Source organism: Procambarus clarkii, chromosome 29 (assembly GCF_040958095.1).
Source record: "Procambarus clarkii isolate CNS0578487 chromosome 29, FALCON_Pclarkii_2.0, whole genome shotgun sequence".
Classification (NCBI taxonomy): Eukaryota; Metazoa; Arthropoda; class Malacostraca; order Decapoda; family Cambaridae; genus Procambarus; species Procambarus clarkii.
The window spans coordinates 42,105,911-42,125,687 of NC_091178.1; positions in this window are offsets into that span (position 1 = coordinate 42,105,911).

Consider the following 19,777-nt stretch of genomic DNA (forward strand, 5'->3'; position numbering starts at 1 on the left):
GAGCTTACAGTCCCCAAGTGGGCATTTGAAGGCATAGACGACGTTAGTCTCTTTTAAAGCGTTCTGTTTCGTGTCTGGAGAGTTTCTCATGAGTAGGCTGGCCGTTTTTCTGGTTTTATAGTAAATCGTCAGTTGTATCCTCTGATTTTTGTCTGTAGGGATAACGTTTCTATTAACAATATCTTTCAGGACCCTTTCCTCTGTTTTATGAGCTGTGGAAAAGAAGTTCCTGTAAAATAGTCTAATAGGGGGTATAGGTGTTGTGTTAGTTGTCTCTTCGGAGGTTGCATGGCTTTTCACTTTCCTTCTTATGATGTCTTCGATGAAACCATTGGAGAAGCCGTTATTGACTAGAACCTGCCTTACCCTACAGAGTTCTTCGTCGACTTGCTTCCATTCTGAGCTGTGGCTGAGAGCACGGTCGACGTATGCGTTAACAACACTCCTCTTGTACCTGTCAGGGCAGTCGCTGTTGGCATTTAGGCACATTCCTATGTTTGTTTCCTTTGTGTAGACTGCAGTGTGGAAACCTCCGCCCTTTTCCATGACTGTTACATCTAGAAAAGGCAGCTTCCCATCCTTTTCCGTCTCGTAAGTGAAACGCAGCACGGAACTCTGCTCAAATGCCTCCTTCAGCTCCTGCAGATGTCTGACATCAGGTACCTGTGTAAAAATGTCGTCAACATACCTGCAGTATATGGCCGGTTTCAAGTTCATGTCGACTAAGACTTTTTGCTCGATGGTACCCATGTAGAAGTTTGCAAACAGGACACCTAGGGGAGAACCCATAGCGACCCCATCTACTTGCTTATACATGTGCCCATCCGGGCTCAAGAAGGGTGCCTCTTTAGTACAAGCTTGGAGTAGTTTCCTCAGAATACTTTCTGGCATGTCAAGAGGAGTACAGGCTGGATCACGATACACTCTGTCGGCTATCATTCCGATTGTCTCGTCCACAGGTACGTTGGTAAACAGCGATTCTACGTCCAACGAGGCTCTTATCCCTGTGGCCCGTGCGCCCCGCAGTAAGTCCACAAATTCTTTTGGAGACTTCAGGCTGAAGGCGCAAGGAACATAAGGAGTCAGCAGGCCGTTGAGTCGCTTCGCCAATCTGTACGTGGGTGTGGGTATCTGGCTAATGATTGGCCGAAGTGGGTTTCCAGGCTTGTGCGTCTTGACATTTCCATACGCATATCCAGGTTTATATTCCCCAATGATCTTTGGCAGGTGGAGTCCGGATTTCTTGGCGTTCACAGTTTCGATCAGTTTGTTGACCTTTGCTTTTAATTCGGCTGTAGTGTCCTTCGTTACCCTTTGGAACTTAGTTTGGTCAGAGAGTATGATGTTCATTTTCGCCAGATATTCGTCTTTTTTAAGAATGACATATATTGGCGACTTGTCACCTCTCCTGACAACTATCTCCTTGTTCTCACGAAGGCTTTTAGCTGCCGCTCTAAGCTCGGGGGACAGTATGGTGCTTCTGTAGTGGCCTCGATTCTTTCCTCCTTCTGCAATAAGTTCTGCTTGTAAGGTATCTTTGGTAGTGACCTACTGCGGGGCGCACGGGCCACAGGGATAAGAGCCTCGTTGGACGTAGAATCGCTGTTTACCAACGTACCTGTGGACGAGACAATCGGAATGATAGCCGACAGAGTGTATCGTGATCCAGCCTGTACTCCTCTTGACATGCCAGAAAGTATTCTGAGGAAACTACTCCAAGCTTGTACTAAAGAGGCACCCTTCTTGAGCCCGGATGGGCACATGTATAAGCAAGTAGATGGGGTCGCCATGGGTTCTCCCCTAGGTGTCCTGTTTGCAAACTTCTACATGGGTACCATCGAGCAAAAAGTCTTAGTCGACATGAACTTGAAACCGGCCATATACTGCAGGTATGTTGACGACATTTTTACACAGGTACCTGATGTCAGACATCTGCAGGAGCTGAAGGAGGCATTTGAGCAGAGTTCCGTGCTGCGTTTCACTTACGAGGCGGAAAAGGATGGGAAGCTGCCTTTTCTAGATGTAACAGTCATGGAAAAGGGCGGAGGGTTTCCACACTGCAGTCTACACTAAGGAAACAAACATAAGAATGTGCCTAAATGCCAACAGCGACTGCCCTGACAGGTACAAGAGGAGTGTTGTTAACGCATACGTCGACCGTGCTCTCAGCCACAGCTCAGAATGGAAGCAAGTCGACGAAGAACTCTGTAGGGTAAGGCAGGTCCTAGTCAATAACGGCTTCTCCAATGGTTTCATCGAAGACATCATAAGAAGGAAAGTGAAAAGCCATGCAACCTCCGAAGAGACAACTAACACAACACCTATACCCCCTATTAGACTATTTTACAGGAACTTCTTTTCCACAGCTCATAAAACGGAGGAAAGGGTCCTGAAAGATATTGTTAATAGAAACGTTATCCCTACAGACAAAAATCAGAGGATACAACTGACGATTTACTATAAAACCAGAAAAACGGCCAGCCTATTCATGAGAAACTCTCCAGACACAAAACAGAACGCTTTAAAAGAGACTAACGTCGTCTATGCCTTCAAATGCCCACTTGGGGACTGTAAGCTCCAAAAAACCCAGTATATAGGCAAGACAACAACATCTCTTTCTAGGCGTTTAACGATGCATAAGCAACAGGGCTCCATTAAGGAACATATAATCTCTTCCCATAACCAAACCATCGCCAGAGAAATCCTAGTAAACAACACAGAAATCATCGATAGATACAGCGATAGCAGGCGGCTTGACGTTTGCGAGGCACTACACATCAAGAAGTCAACACCAGCAATCAACAGCCAATTATTGCACAACTATATTCTACCCACCTCAAGACTCCGCTCCAATATAGAAGCATCAAGAAATATGGACCAATAGGCTTTCTACAAACACTTCTATTCAATACCCATTGTTTCTGTTCTGTCTTGTGTTGATACTTTTAATACCCTATTAATATCCCCTATTGTTCTGTCTTGTGTTAATGCCACATCACCCTTCCCACCTCACTCAAATGTAGATATAAAATCAGAGAAACGCAAGTTCTAATCAGTTGTGTATTTGTGAAGTCTTTGAAAATGTAATAAGTTTTACGAAACGCGCCCGTGTCGCGTCAGACTAGAAATAAAAAATGAATTTTGGAGAAGTGATTTTTGATTTACCTCCAACAGTGAAGCGTAATGTACGAAAGATTGAGAAAATTCGTGTTAGAATTATTAATCTTACTTTTTCGGTCATATTTAATAATATATGTCTACAGGAAAGACTGCTACCAAAATATACATATATATATATATATATATATATATATATATATATATATATATATATATATATATATATATATATATATATATATATGCCATGAGGGAGTACAGAGAGGGGGACGGACACGTGGTGAACAAGGTCCTACACTTGAACCAATTTCAACGAGGATCACGATGCCTAAGCCAGCCAAGACTTGACCTGTGTAGGTATGAATACCTGCTGAAGGCCCCGGGGGTGACAAGAAGAACCCTATCTCCTTCATTCCAACACTATGAACGTAGAAAGGTGCGTTGTCTGAGCTTTGTGTATGGCGAGGCAGGTACCGTGTATGGGTAAGGGTGAGGGGAGGGTCGCCGCCGTCTCAGTGCCGCCACCCACCAGCCCCCAGGGGGGTGCCAGGGGAGGGGGGAGTGATGGGGGGAGGCTCTCGAGCTGCCTACAGTGATGTTAGTGGAAAGTTATTGCGTTCATAAGCAAATCGGTGAGTGTAGTGTTAAAAACAAAGTGCACTAGTGATTTCCCCGAGTGTTGATAGTGTGTAACAAGTGTGACGGCGGCCTCCCTCGCGTGCCCCCCCTCCACCACCCCCGCCCGCCATCTTCCCCCACCCCGCTACCTGCGCCCGACCCAGCCAGCCGCCCATCAACACACAGCCTACCCACACACGGTGCCCAGGCCATGCCCAACTCCCCCAGGAGGGTAATGCTTGCCGTGTTACTCTCCACCTGGGAAGGAGAGGGTGCACTCAGGCGGCAGCCAGGCGTCATCACATCTAGGCATGGCACATGTCGCACCTGACACACAGCCTCTTTCCAGCCAAGAAGATGGCCACCCAAGAGGAAACTGTCAAGTGTGTGACAGACGGTATCGTCTCAATTCAAATGGAACTGTCCGCTATCATTCTGCCAATTCAGGTGGTTGTCTAGGGTCTAGGCGCCTGCCCTGGGGCAGTGACGATGGACAACCTGCTGCAGGAGCGAGGAACAATACCTCCCTCAACTTCATTTCAGCAGATAATCTGCTTGAAGCAGTCAAAGCGACGTCCACCAGGACCTTGCCCCACATCCCCAAGGCTGCCCATCATCAAGCAGCAGCCAAACTCACCAGTCTGCTGACAAAGGTCAACAATGCTCCCAGAACCTCAGGATCGTGGCACAATCTCCTTCTATTTGGGAATGCATGCCTAGCATTACTGCCCAGGAGAGACAAGTCATTAGCAACCTCTGTAATCAGGGCACTTAATGAATTCCCCAGAGCAGACAACCTGGTCCGCCTCCCTCCTCGTGCCAAGAACACCAGCCGCAGGACGACCAACAATAACTCATCTGAGAACCACAAAATGAGAGCACAGATCACCAGGAAAATAGAAGAGGGCAATACCTCAGGTGCCATCAGAATCATGACCAGCGATGACACTATTGCCCCCAGGAACGCCACGACAGCAGAGGCTCTTCAAGACAAACACCCACCCAGAGCCCCCGACAGCAGCAGGGATCCCCAGGAAAACAATACTGGCATAGAACACTTGACTGTTCGAGAATCTGAGGTGTACAAAGCAGCCATGTCTTTCCCAACAGGTTCAGCAGGGGGCTTTACAGGCCTAAGACCCCAGCACATCAAACAAATGCTGAACCCGGTGCTTGGAGATGCTGCAAAGAATCTGGTAAGTTCTAGTGGAACTTACCAGATTCTCCAACATGTGTTTGGCTGGCGGCATCCCTGAGGACATCAGGCCTGTCTTTTATGGAGCAGCACTCTGTGCTCTAAAGAAGAAGGATAGGGGTATCAGGCCCATTGCCGTTGGCAACACCCTCCGACGCCTCGTAGCTAAGGCTGCAGTCAGATCTATCAGCCAGGAAGCAGCCACCTTGCTGAAAACTCATCAGCTCTGGTTTGGGATCCCCCTAGGTTGTGAAGCTGCAGCACATGCAGCGCGGGCTTACATTGCTGATCACCCGGACCAGAAGGCACTAGTAAAGCTTGACTTCAAAAATGCCTACAATCAAGTCAGACGAGACGCTGTCCTCAGGGCTGTACACAACCATTTCCGTCCCCTTTACCCATTCATCCGATCGTGCTACAGTGGGGACTCTAAGCTTCTTTTTGATGAGCATGAAATAAACTCCTGTGAAGGTGTTCAACAAGGTGACCCCTTAGCCCCCCTCCTTTTCTGCCTAGCTATCAAAGAGGTCACTGATAGTCTGACAAGCGAGTTAAACATCTGGTACCTGGATGATGGCACTCTAGCTGGAACTCCGGAAACCATTTTGGAGTATATAAGGAAAATCCAGGAGCAGGGAGCAGCCTTAGGCCTCATTCTCAATGCATCCAAATGTGAAATAATCTCCCGCAACCCAGACATCACTGGGCAAATACAAAATGTTTTTCCAGACATTCTCGTTGTCGAGCCACCGGACTGCATTCTCCTGGGTGCCCCCATTGGCCCACGAGCAATCGAGGAGGTCTTGGCTGCAAAAATCACTGACCTAAAGAGAATGCTGGACAGGATTCACAAGATTGATGCCCATGATGCTCTCTTTCTCGTTACAAGATGCCTGTCTCTCCCTAAGTTGACCTACTTTCTGAGATGTTCTCCATCCTACAGCAGCCCTAAGTTAAATGTGTATGACACCCTTCTGAGGTCCATGCTGGTGAAAGTCCTGAACCTGCCATTGGACGACTCTCAGTTGGAGCAAGCAACCCTTCCTGTAAGACTCGGCGGCCTTGGTGTCCGCACAGCCTCCCAAATTGCTCTACCAGCCTTCCTTTCCTCCTCCCATGCATCGCACGACCTCGTCAGAGATAATTTACCTGCAACCCTGAGAGATTCAGAAGGACTACACGATCCTGCTTTCACTGAATGTTCAAATCAGTGGGATGTTCTTGCAGCCCCAGCAACCATTATAGAGCCAACAAAACAACACTAACAGTCCAGCTGGGACCACCCTTTAGTGGAAAAAGTAGCTGATGCCATGCTCAGCGTCGCAACATCAGACAAGGAAAAAGCACGCCTCAGAGCAGTGCGTGCCCCCCATGCAGGAGACTTCCTCCTGGCAGTACCCATGTCAGCAATAAGCACGCGTCTAGATCCAGAATCCCTTCGTGTAGCAGTGGCCCTCCGCCTTGGTGCCCCAATTCACACTGAATACAAGTGTATTTGCAACAGGGTGGAAGCAGACCAATACGGACTGCATGGGTTGCATTGCAGAAGCACAAAGGGCTGGCATGCAAGACACAATGAGGTCAATGACATCATCAAGAGAAGCCTCGTCTCAGCTAGGTTCCCAGCGGAGAGAGAACCTCGCATCCTAGGGGTCCAAAACCCGGATTTCCCCGCACTTCGATCCAGAGGTTAAATTGTGGCGATCCAGAGGTTAAATGCTTGCTGCGTCCTCGGTTCCTGTCCAGAAGCGCAGGAGCTTCAAGAGATCCATAACCTTTAGGCATTTGTCTTCTATGTTTTGTAACCTTTAAATACACAATAAAGGAAAAAAAAAAAAGGAAGGGGGTGGTAGGAGAAAAGGACACAGAAACTGTATTGGAGGGGACCTACATTCCCTCCAATGCATTATGTGTGGTTTCTTCCGAGGCTATGGGTCCCCCTTCTTCCAGCCAGAGGTGGTACTCCCTTCCCTTTTTTCTATTATCTTTTAAAATATATATATATATATATATATATATATATATATATATATATATATATATATGTCGTACCTAATAGCCAGAACGCACTTCTCAGCCTACTATTCAAGGCCCGATTTGCCTAATAAGCCAAGTTTTCATGAATTAATGTTTTTTCGTCTACCTAACCTACCTAACCTAACCTAACCTAGCTTTTTTTGGCTACCTAACCTAACCTTACCTATAAATATAGGTTAGGTTAGGTTAGGTAGGGTTGGTTAGGTTCGGTCATATATCTACGTTAATTTTAACTCCAATAAAAAAAATTGACCTCATACATAGAGAAAAGGGTTGCTTTATCATTTCATAAGAAAAAAATTATAGTAAATATATTAATTCAGGAAAACTTGGCTTATTAGGCAAATCGGGCCTTGAATAGTAGGCTGAGAAGTGAATTCTGGCTACTAGGTACGACATATATATATATATATATATATATATATATATATATATATATATATATATATATATATATATATATATATATATATATATATATATATGTCGTACCTAGTAGCCAGAACTCACTTCTGAGCCTACTATGCAAGGCCCGATTTGCCTAATAAGCCAAGTTTTCATGAATTAATTGCTTTTCGACTACCTAACCTACCTAACCTAACCTAACCCAACTTTTTCGGCTACCTAACCTAACCTAACCTATAAAGATAGGTTAGGTTAGGTTAGGTAGGCTTGGTTAGGTTCTGTCATATATCTACGTTAATTTTAACTCCAATAAAAAAAAATTGACCTCTTACATAATGAAATGGGTTGCTTTATCATTTCATAAGAAAAAAAATAGAGAAAATAAATTAATTCATGAAAACTTGGCTTATTAGGCAAATCGGGCCTTGCATTGTAGGCTGAAAAGTGAGTTCTGGCTACTAGGTACGACATATATATATATATATAAATATATATATATATATATATATATATATATATATATAAATATATATATAAATATATATAAATATATATATATATATATATATATATATATATATATATATATATATATATATATATATATATTTATTTATTTTAAGGGTCTGGGCAGGTGGTGGAGTGGGTTAAGGCGTACCTGTTATGCCAGTTGCTGGAAGGCTTCTGTGCTGGCTAGGGTTCGAGTCTCCTGGTGGGAAAGTGTTCTAAAGTTGTATACTTCACTCTCGTGTTTAGGAGAGTTGTGCCTTAAGCATAGACACAGTGTTCTCCCATATTAACAGGGACTTGATGAAAAAACGTAAAAATGACCCCTCACTTGCTCTAGTGCTCTTGGGAGGTGGTAGTCTTTGGAGTGTATAAATACTCCGAAATTACCATCTCTTTTAAGGGTCTGAGCAGGTGGTGGAGTGGGTTAAGGCGTACCTGTTATGCCAGTTGCTGGAAGGCTTCTGTGCTGGCTAGGGTTCGAGTCTCCTGGTGGGAAAGTGTTCTAAAGTTGTATACTTCACTCTCGTGTTTAGGAGAGTTGTGCCTTAAGCATAGACACAGTGTTCTCCCATATTAACAGGGACTTAATGAAAAAACGTAAAAATGACCCCTCACTTGCTCTAGTGCTCTTGGGAGGTGGTAGTCTTTGGAGTGTATAAATACTCCGAAATTACCATCTCTTTTAAGGGTCTGAGCAGGTGGTGGAGTGGGTTAAGGTGTACCTGTTATGCCAGTTGCTGGAAGGCTTCTGTGCTGGCTAGGGTTCGAGTCTCCTGGTGGGAAAGTGTTCTAAAGTTGTATATTTCACTCTCGTGTTTTGGAGAGTTGTGCCTTTAGCATAGGCACAGTGTTCTCCCATATTAACAGGGACTTGATGAAAAAACGTAAAAATGACCCCTCACTTGCTCTAGTGCTCTTGGGAGGTTGTAGTTTTTGGAGTGTATAAATACTCCGAAATTACCATCTCTTTTAAGGGTCTGAGCAGGTGGTGGAGTGGGTTAAGGCGTACCTGTTATGCCAGTTGCTGGAAGGCTTCTGTGCTGGCTAGGGTTCGAGTCTCCTGGTGGGAAAGTGTTCTAAAGTTGTATATATATATATATATTAGTATATTTTGGTAGCAGTCTTTCCTGTAGACATATATTATTAAATATGACCGAAAAAGTAAGATTAATAATTCTAACACGAATTTTCTCAATCTTTCGTACATTACGCTTCACTGTTGGAGGTAAATCAAAAATCACTTCTCCAAAATTCATTTTTATTTCTAGTCTGACGCGACACGGGCGCGTTTCGTAAAACTTATTACATTTTCAAAGACTTCACAAATACACAACTGATTAGAACTTGCGTTTCTCTGATTTTATATCTACATTTGAGTGAGGTGGGAAGGGTGATGTGGCATTAACACAAGACAGAACAATAGGGGATATTAATAGGGTGTTAAAAGTATCAACACAAGACTACTCCAACTATCAACACAAGCTACTCCAACTACTCCAAGCTTGTACTAAAGAGGCACCCTTCTTGAGCCCGGATGGGCACATGTATAAGCAAGTAGATGGGGTCGCCATGGGTTCTCCCCTAGGTGTCCTGTTTGCAAACTTCTACATGGGTACCATCGAGCAAAAAGTCTTAGTCGACATGAACCTGAAACCGGCCATATACTGCAGGTATGTTGACGACATTTTTACACAGGTACCTGATGTCAGACATCTGCAGGAGCTGAAGGAGGCATTTGAGCAGAGTTCCGTGCTGCGTTTCACTTACGAGACGGAAAAGGATGGGAAGCTGCCTTTTCTAGATGTAACAGTCATGGAAAAGGGCGGAGGTTTCCACACTGCAGTCTACACTAAGGAAACAAACATAGGAATGTGCCTAAATGCCAACAGCGACTGCCCTGACAGGTACAAGAGGAGTGTTGTTAACGCATACGTCGACCGTGCTCTCAGCCACAGCTCAGAATGGAAGCAAGTCGACGAAGAACTCTGTAGGGTAAGGCAGGTCCTAGTCAATAACGGCTTCTCCAATGGTTTCATCGAAGACATCATAAGAAGGAAAGTGAAAAGCCATGCAACCTCCGAAGAGACAACTAACACAACACCTATACCCCCTATTAGACTATTTTACAGGAACTTCTTTTCCACAGCTCATAAAACGGAGGAAAGGGTCCTGAAAGATATTGTTAATAGAAACGTTATCCCTACAGACAAAAATCAGAGGATTCAACTGACGATTTACTATAAAACCAGAAAAACGGCCAGCCTACTCATGAGAAACTCTCCAGACACAAAACAGAACGCTTTAAAAGAGACTAACGTCGTATATGCCTTCAAATGCCCACTTGGGGACTGTAAGCTTCAAAAAACCCAGTATATAGGCAAGACAACAACATCTCTTTCTAGGCGTTTAACGATGCATAAGCAACAGGGCTCCATTAAGGAACATATAATCTCTTCCCATAACCAAACCATCGCCAGAGAAATCCTAGTAAACAACACAGAAATCATCGATAGATACAGTGATAGCAGGCGGCTTGACGTTTGCGAGGCACTACACATCAAGAAGTCAACACCAGCAATCAACAGCCAATTATTGCACAACTATATTCTACCCACCTCAAGACTCCGCTCCAATATAGAAGCATCAAGAAATATGGACCAATAGGCTTTCTACAAACACTTCTATTCAATACCCATTGTTTCTGTTCTGTCTTGTGTTGATACTTTTAATACCCTATTAATATCCCCTATTGTTCTGTCTTGTGTTAATGCCACATCACCCTTCCCACCTCACTCAAATGTAGATATAAAATCAGAGAAACGCAAGTTCTAATCAGTTGTGTATTTGTGAAGTCTTTGAAAATGTAATAAGTTTTACGAAACGCGCCCGTGTCGCGTCAGACTAGAAATAAAAATGAATTTTGGAGAAGTGATTTTTGATTTACCTCCAACAGTGAAGCGTAATGTACGAAAGATTGAGAAAATTCGTGTTAGAATTATTAATCTTACTTTTTCGGTCATATTTAATAATATATATATATATATATATATATATATATATATATATATATATATATATATATATATATATATATCTATAACTATATATATATTTATATATATATATATATATATATATATATATGTCGTACCTAGTAGCCAGAACGCACTTCTCAGTCTACTATGCAAGGCCCGATTTGCCTAATAAGCCAAGTTTTCCTGAATTAATATATTTTCTCAATTTTTTTTCTTATGAAATGATAAAGCTACCCATTTCATTATGTTTGAGGTCAATTTTTTTTATTGGAGTTAAAATTAACGTAGATATATGACCGAACCTAACCAACCCTACCTAACCTAACCTAACATACCTTTATAGGTTAGGTTAGGTTAGGTAGCCGAAAAAGTTAGGTTAGGTTAGGTTAGGTAGGTTAGGTAGTCGAAAAACAATTAATTCATGAAAACTTGGCTTATTAGGCAAATCGGGTCTTGCATAGTAGGCTGAGAGGTGCGTTCTGGCTACTAGGTACGACATATATATATATATATATATATATATATATATATATATATATATATATATATATATATATATATATATATATATATTTTATGTCGTACCTAGAAGCCAGAAGGCACTTCTCGCCCAACTATGCAAAGCCCGATTTGCCTAATAGGCCGAGTGATTTATTTTATTTTCTATAAAAAATTTCCAATTGGTTTATTTGAAATAAAATTATTATAATGTATTCACAACATATATTATTGACTTAGATATGTTAGTTTAGGTTAGGTTAAGAGGTTAGGTTAGGTTAGGTAGGGTAGGTTAGGTTCGGTCATGTATCTACGTTACTTCTAACTTAAAATAAAAAAATTAACTCATAGATAATGAAATGAATAGCTTTTCCATATCATGAGAAAAAAACAAAAATATATAAATTCAGGAAAACTTGGCTTATTAGGAAAATCGGGCCTTGCATAGTAGGCCAAGTACTGCGTTCTGGCTACTAGGTACAGCATATATATAATATATACACTAGCTGTACCCGGCCATGGGCGTCCCTGAGCCACAGCAACCTTTCCCTGTCTCCCAGTCCTTACCAACATTCCCCCCTCCCCGGTCCCCTCGTCCTCCCAACTATTCCTCACTCCCTTGTTCCTTTTTCCTCCCCTTCATCCTCCACTCCAGCATCCCCTCGTCCTCCCCACAATCTCCTACTCCCCAGTCCCCATGTCCTCCCTACCATTCCCCCCCCCCTCCCCCATCCCCTCGTCTTCCCCCACCATTACCCCCTCCCCTGTCCCCCCTCGTCCTTCCCATCATTCCCCACTCCCTTGTCTGATGATCAAATGATCTGATGTTCTAATCAGAAAATTGGGAACATCAAAAGATCTGGGGCTAGATTCACAAAGAAGTTAGGCAAACAGGAACCTGTACATCTCTTCTCAATCTTTGGGAGCTTTGTATACAATTATTAAACAATTAATGAGCTCCGAAGCACTAGGAGGCTGTTTATAACAATAACAACAGTTGATTGACAAGTTTTCATTCTTGTAAACTGTTTAATAAATGCAACTAAAGCCATCAAAGAGTGAGAAACGATGTACACTTTCGTAAGTACATGCATAACTGCTTCTTGAATCTGGCGCCAGATGTCCCCATCACTAAAATATAAGAAAAAAAGTTCAAAAAACGAAATTAAAATAATGAAAAAAATAGAAAAATAAACTATACTCAAGAAATGAACGGTATGGTTAACAACACAGCTCAATTCCAACGCAATGTCACACAAAATAATTAAATCAAAATTAAAACATATCGAAATTTATGAAATTTCCATTAATCAATGATATCAGAAACATTGAAATTTACTCGTAACATATTTAGCATAGCATGTGTTGATCTTATTTGTAACGGAGCCGGTCGGCCGAACGGACAGCACGCTGGACTTGTGATCCTGTGGTCCTGGGTTCGATCCCAGGCGCCGGCGAGAAACAATGTGCAGAGTTTCTTTCACCCTATGCCCCTGTTACCTAACAGTAAAATAGATACCTGGGTGTTAGTCAGCTGTCACGGGCTGCTTCCTGGGGGTGGAGGCCTGGTCTAGGACCGGGCCACGGGGACACTAAAAAGCCCCGAAATCATCTCAAGATAACCTCAAGATAACAGATGGCGCTGTTTTTCAAAAACGCATGTTTTTACCTGTCACAGGGGTGGCATCTATATAGTAGGTATATGAAAAGAGGCGCCTATTCGAATGCAACATTGTGTCAAAATTTCAAAGCAATCAGTGAAGAACTTTCGGAGATTACAGCATGTGTTGCTCTTACGACCAACAGATGGCACTGTTTTTCAAAATAAGCATGTTTTTTCTTGTCACAGGTGAGGCAGATATATAGTAGGTATATAAAAAGACGCGCCTATTCGAATTCCACGTTGTGTTAAAATTTCTACGCAATCTGTAAAGATGTTTCGAAGATTTCCCTCACATGAAAAACAGTTTTTCAGAAAAAGCAGGATTTTTATCGTCACAGACGTGACATCTATATAGTATGAATATAAAAAGCTGCTCGGATGCGAATGGAACGTTGTGGGAATCGGTGAAAAAATTCCGGAGATTAGCGATTATGAACAAAGGAACATTACATTTTTTATTTATATATATATATATATATATATATATATATATATATATATATATATATATATATATATATATATATATATATATATATGTATATATATATATATACATATATATATATTTTATTAAATATGACCGAAAAAGTAAGATTAATAATTCTAACACGAATTTTCTCAATCTTTCGTACATTATGCTTCACTGTTGGAGGTAAATCAAAAATCACTTCTCCAAAATTCATTTTTATTTCTAGTCTGACGCGACACGGGCGCGTTTCGTAAAACTTATTACATTTTCAAAGACTTCACAAATACACAACTGATTAGAACTTGCGTTTCCCTGATTTTATATCTACATTTGAGTGAGGTGGGAAGGGTGATGTGGCATTACATTTGAGTAAGGTGGGAAGGATGATGTGGCATTAGAGGATATTAATAGGGTATTAAAAGTATCAACACAAGACAGAACACGAAACAATGGATATTGAATAGAAGTGTTTGTAGAAAGCCTATTGGTCCATATTTCTTGATGCTTCTATATTGGAGCGGAGTCTTGAGGTGGGTAGAATATAGTTGTGCAATAATTGGCTGTTGATTGCTGGTGTTGACTTCTTGATATATATATATATATATACATATATATATATATATATATATATATATACATATATATATATATATACATATATATATATATATATATATATATATATATATATATATATATATATATATATATATATATATATATATATATATATATATATATATATATATATATATATATATATATATATATATATATATATATATATATATATATATAATTTCAAACCTAAAAGGGGTACCACCTCTGGTGCAAGAGTAGGGACCCATAGCCTCGGAGAAGAAACTAATGAGTACTCAGAGAAGACCTTGTGGATCCTCACTGAACACTGATATTTTCTTCCCCTATCACCCCTATTCTTTTAGTGTGTGTGTGTGTATATATCTAACTTTTTTATAATTTCAGTGCACAAAAAAGGGTTACAACATATATATATATATATATATATATATATATATATATATATATATATATATATATATATATATATATATATATATATATATATATATATATATATATTACAATAGTTTTGGATGAGGTGAAAATAAACTTTTAACACACGACAGGACACGAAACAATGGGTATTAAAGGTAGGTAACTGCAGAAGGCCTATTTTTATTGGCCCATATTTCTTGATGCTTCAATATTGGACCGAAGTCTTGAAGTGGGTGGAATATAGTTGTGCATTAATTGGCTGTTGATTGCTGGTGTTGACTTCTTGATGTGTAGTGCCTCGCACTACACATCAAGTACACTACACTACACTACAATATACTACACTACACTACAATATATATATATATATATATATATATATATATATATATATATATATATATGTATATATATATATATATATATATATATATATATATATATATTAGTATATTTGGGTAGCAGTCTTTCCTGTAGACATATATTATTAAATATGACCGAAAAAGTAAGATTAATAATTCTAACACGAATTTTCTCAACCTTTCGTACATTTTTTTTCACTGTTGCAGGTAATTCAACAATCAATTCTCCAAAATTCATTTTTATTTCTAGTCTGACGCGACACGAGCGCGTTTCGTAAAACTTATTACATTTTCAAAGACTTTAGTTTACAAATACACAACTGAATAGAACTTACACATCTCCGATTTTGTTTATATCTACATTTGAGTGAGGTGGATGGGGTGAGGTGGCATTAATAGGGTATTAATTTCATCAACACAAGACAGAACAAGAGGTGGCATTAATAGAGTATTAATTTCATCAACACAAAACAGAACACGAAACAATGGGTATTGAAATGGAAGTGATTGTAGAAAGCCTATTGGTCCATATTTCTTGATGCTTCTATATTGGAGCGGAGTCTTGAGGTGGGTAGAATATAGTTGTGCATTAATTGGCTGTTGATTGCTGGTGTTGACTTCTTAATGTGTAGTGCCTCGCAAACGTCAAGCCGCCTGCTATCGCTGTATCTATCAATGATTTCTGTGTTGTTTACTAGGATTTCTCTGGCGATGGTTTGGTTGTGGGAAGAGATTATATGTTCCTTAATGGAGCCCTGTTGTTTATGCATCGTTAAACGCCTAGAAAGAGATGTTGTTGTCTTGCCTATATACTGGGTTTTTTGGAGCTTACAGTCCCCAAGTGGGCATTTGAAGGTATAGACGACGTTGGTCTCTTTTAAAGCGTTCTGCTTTGTGTCTGGAGAGTTTCTCATGAGTAGGCTGGCCGTTTTTCTGGTTTTATAGTAAATCGTCAGTTGTATCCTCTGATTTTTGTCTGTAGGGATAACGTTTCTATTAACAATATCTTTCAGGACCCTTTCCTCTGTTTTATGAGCTGTGGAAAAGAAGTTCCTGTAAAATAGTCTAATAGGGGGTATAGGTGTTGTGTTAGTTGTCTCTTCAGAGGTTGCATGGCGTTTCACTTTCCTTCTTATGATGTCTTCGACAAAACCATTGGAGAAGCCGTTGTTGACTAGGACCTGCCTTACCCTACAGAGTTCTTCGTCGACTTGCTTCCATTCTGAGCTGTGGCTTAGAGCACGGTCGACATATGCGTTAACAACACTCCTCTTGTACCTGTCTGGGCAGTCGCTGTTGGCATTTAGGCACACTGTGAACGCCAAGAAATCCGGACTCCACCTGCCAAAGATCATTGGGGAATATAAACCTGGATATGCGTATGGAAATGTGAAGACACACAAGCCTGGAAACCCTCTTCGGCCAATCATTAGCCAGATACCCACACCCACGTACAGACTGGCGAAGCGACTCAACGGCCTGCTGACTCCTTATGTTCCTTGCGCCTTCAGCCTGAAGTCTCCAAAGGAATTTGTTGACTTACTGCGGGGCACACGGGCCACAGGGATAAGAGCCTCGTTGGACGTAGAATCGCTGTTTACCAACGTACCTGTGGACGAGACAATCGGGATGATAGCCGACAGAGTGTATCGTGATCCAGCCTGTACTCCTCTTGACATACCCGAAAATATTCTAAGGAAACTACTCCAAGCTTGTACTAAAGAGGCACCCTTCTTGAGCCCGGATGGGCACATGTATAAGCAAGTAGATGGGGTCGCCATGGGTTCTCCCCTAGGTGTCCTGTTTGCAAACTTCTACATGGGTACCATCGAGCAAAAAGTCTTAGTCGACATGAACTTGAAACCGGCCATATACTGCAGGTATGTTGATAACATTTTTACACAGGTACCTGATGTCAGACATCTGCAGGAGCTGAAGGAGGCATTTGAGCAGAGTTCCGTGCTGCGTTTCACTTACGAGATGGAAAAGGATGGGAAGCTGCCCTTTCTAGATGTAACAGTCATGGAAAAGAGCGGAGGTTTCCACACTGCAGTCTACACTAAGGAAACGAACATAGGAATGTGCCTAAATGCCAACACCAACTGCCCAGACAGGTACAAGAGGAGTGTTGTTAACGCAAATGTCGACCGTGCTCTAAGCCACAGCTCAGAATGGAAGCAAGTCGACGAAGAACTCTGTACGGTAAGGCAGGTCCTAGTCAACAATGGCTTCTCCAATGGTTTCGTCGAAGACATCATAAGAAGGAAAGTGAAACGCCATGCAACCTCTGAAGAGACAACAAACACAACACCTATACCCCCTATTAGACTATTTTACAGGAACTTCTTTTCCACAGCTCTTAAAACAGAGGAAAGGGTCCTGAAAGATATTGTTAATAGAAACGTTATCCCTACAGACAAAAATCAGAGGATACAACTGACGATTTACTATAAAACCAAAAAAACGGCCAGCCTACTCATGAGAAACTCTCCAGACACAAAGCAGAACGCTTTAAAAGAGACCAACGTCGTCTATGCCTTCAAATGCCCACTTGGGGACTGTAAGCTCCAAAACACCCAGTATATAGGCAAGACAACAACATCTCTTTCTAGGCGTTTAACGATGCATAAACAACAGGGCTCCATTAAGGAACATATAATCTCTTCCCACAACCAAACCAACGCCAGAGAAATCCTAGTAAACAACACAAAAATCATCGATAGATACAGCGATAGCAGGCGGCTTGACGTTTGCGAGGCACTACACATTAAGAAGTCAACACCAGCAATCAACAGCCAATTATTGCACAACTATATTCTACCCACCTCAAGACTCCGCTCCAATATAGAAGCATCAAGAAATATGGACCAATAGGCTTTCTACAAACACTTCTATTCAATATCCATTGTTTCGTGTTCTGTCTTGTGTTGATGAAATTAATATCCTATTAATACTCTTGTTCTTTCTTGTGCTGATGAAATTAATACCCTATTAATGCCACATCTTGTTCTGTCTTGTGTTAATGCCACATCACCCCTTCCACCTCACTCAAATGTAGATATAAAATCGGAGATGCGTAAGTTCTATTCAGTTGTGTATTTGTGAACTAAAGTCTTTGAAAATGTAATAAGTTTTACGAAACGCCCTCGTGTCGCGTCAGACTAGAAATAAAAATGAATTTTGGAGAATTGATTTTTGATTTACCTCCAACATTGAAAAGAAATGTACGAAAGATTGAGAAAATTCGTGTTAGAATTATTAATCTTACTTTTTCGGTCATATTTAATAATATATGTCTACAGGAAAGACTGCTACCAAAATATACTAATATATATATATATATATATATATATATATATATATATATATATATATATATATATATATATATATATATATATATATATATATATACATATATATACATATATATACATATATTAGTATATTTTGGTAGCAGTCTTTCTTGTAAACATATGTTGTTGAATATGACCGAAAAGGTAAGATTAATAATTCTAACACGAATTTTCTCAATATTTCTTATGTTTTCTTCACTGTCGTTGGTAATAAAATTAACAGTTCTCCAAAATTAATTTTTTAATTGTCTGATGCCTGAACGTGTTTCGTAATGCTTATTACATTTTTAAAGACTTAATTTACACACAGATTCATCAAACTTATACTCATTTTGGGTGAGGTGATATGGTGGAAAGTTTTGGATGAGGTGAACAAACTTATGACAAACACAAGACAGAACACGGAACAATGGGTATTAATTGGATATGAGAACTGCCGAAGGCCTATTGGCCCATACTTCCTCTTGTTGCTTGCATATTGCTCTGGGGTCTTGAAGTGGGTAGAATATAGTTGTGCATTAATAGGCTGTTGATTTCTGGTGTTGAATTTTTTATGTGTAGTGCCTCACTGATGTCGAGACGCCTACTATCACTGTACCTATTAATGATTTCTGTGTTGTTTGTTAAAAATTTATCTGGTGATGGTCTGGTTGCGAGAAGAGATTATTTGTTCCTTCATGGAGCCCTGTTGCTTATGCATTGTAAATAGCCTGGAAAGAGACGTTGTTGTCTTGCCTATATACTGACTTCTTTGGGGCTTACAATCCCCAAGTGTGCATTTAAAGACATAGACGACGTTGGTTTCCTTTAAGGCGTTCTGCTTGGTATCTGGAGAGTTTTTCATGAGTTGATTGGCCGTTTTTTTGGTTTTATAATAAATTGTCAATTGTAATTTCTGATTTTTGTCTGTAGGGATAACGTTCTTATCAACAATATCTTTCAGGACCCTTCCCTCTGTTTTATGAGCCGTCGAAAAGAAGTTCCTGTGAAATAGTCTAATAGGGAGTGCAAGTGTTGTGTTGGTTGACTCTTCAGAGGTTGCGTTCCGTTTCACCAGTGTATTTATGATGTTTTCAACGAAACTGTTAGAGAAGCCTTTGTTGAGCAGGATCTGCACTCCTCGGTCTACAATGCAAGGCCCGATTTGACTAATAGGACGAGTGATTTTCTTTATTTTCAATAAATAGTTTCAAATTGGTTTATTTGAATTATTATTATGATATTATAATGGGAACATAAATTATTGACTTAGTTGTGTTAGTTTGGGTAGGTTAAGATAGGTTACATTAGGTTAGATTGGGCTCGTTAGGTTCGGTCATATAGCTACGTTAGTTTTATCTCAAATTTAAAATAATTAACTTAATTAAATAGGTAGCTTTTTCATTTCATAAGAAAAATTGAGAAAAATATGTAAATTCAGGAAAACTTGGCTTATTAGGCAAATCAGGTCATGCATAGTAGGCCAAGTACTGCGTTCTGGCTTCTAGGT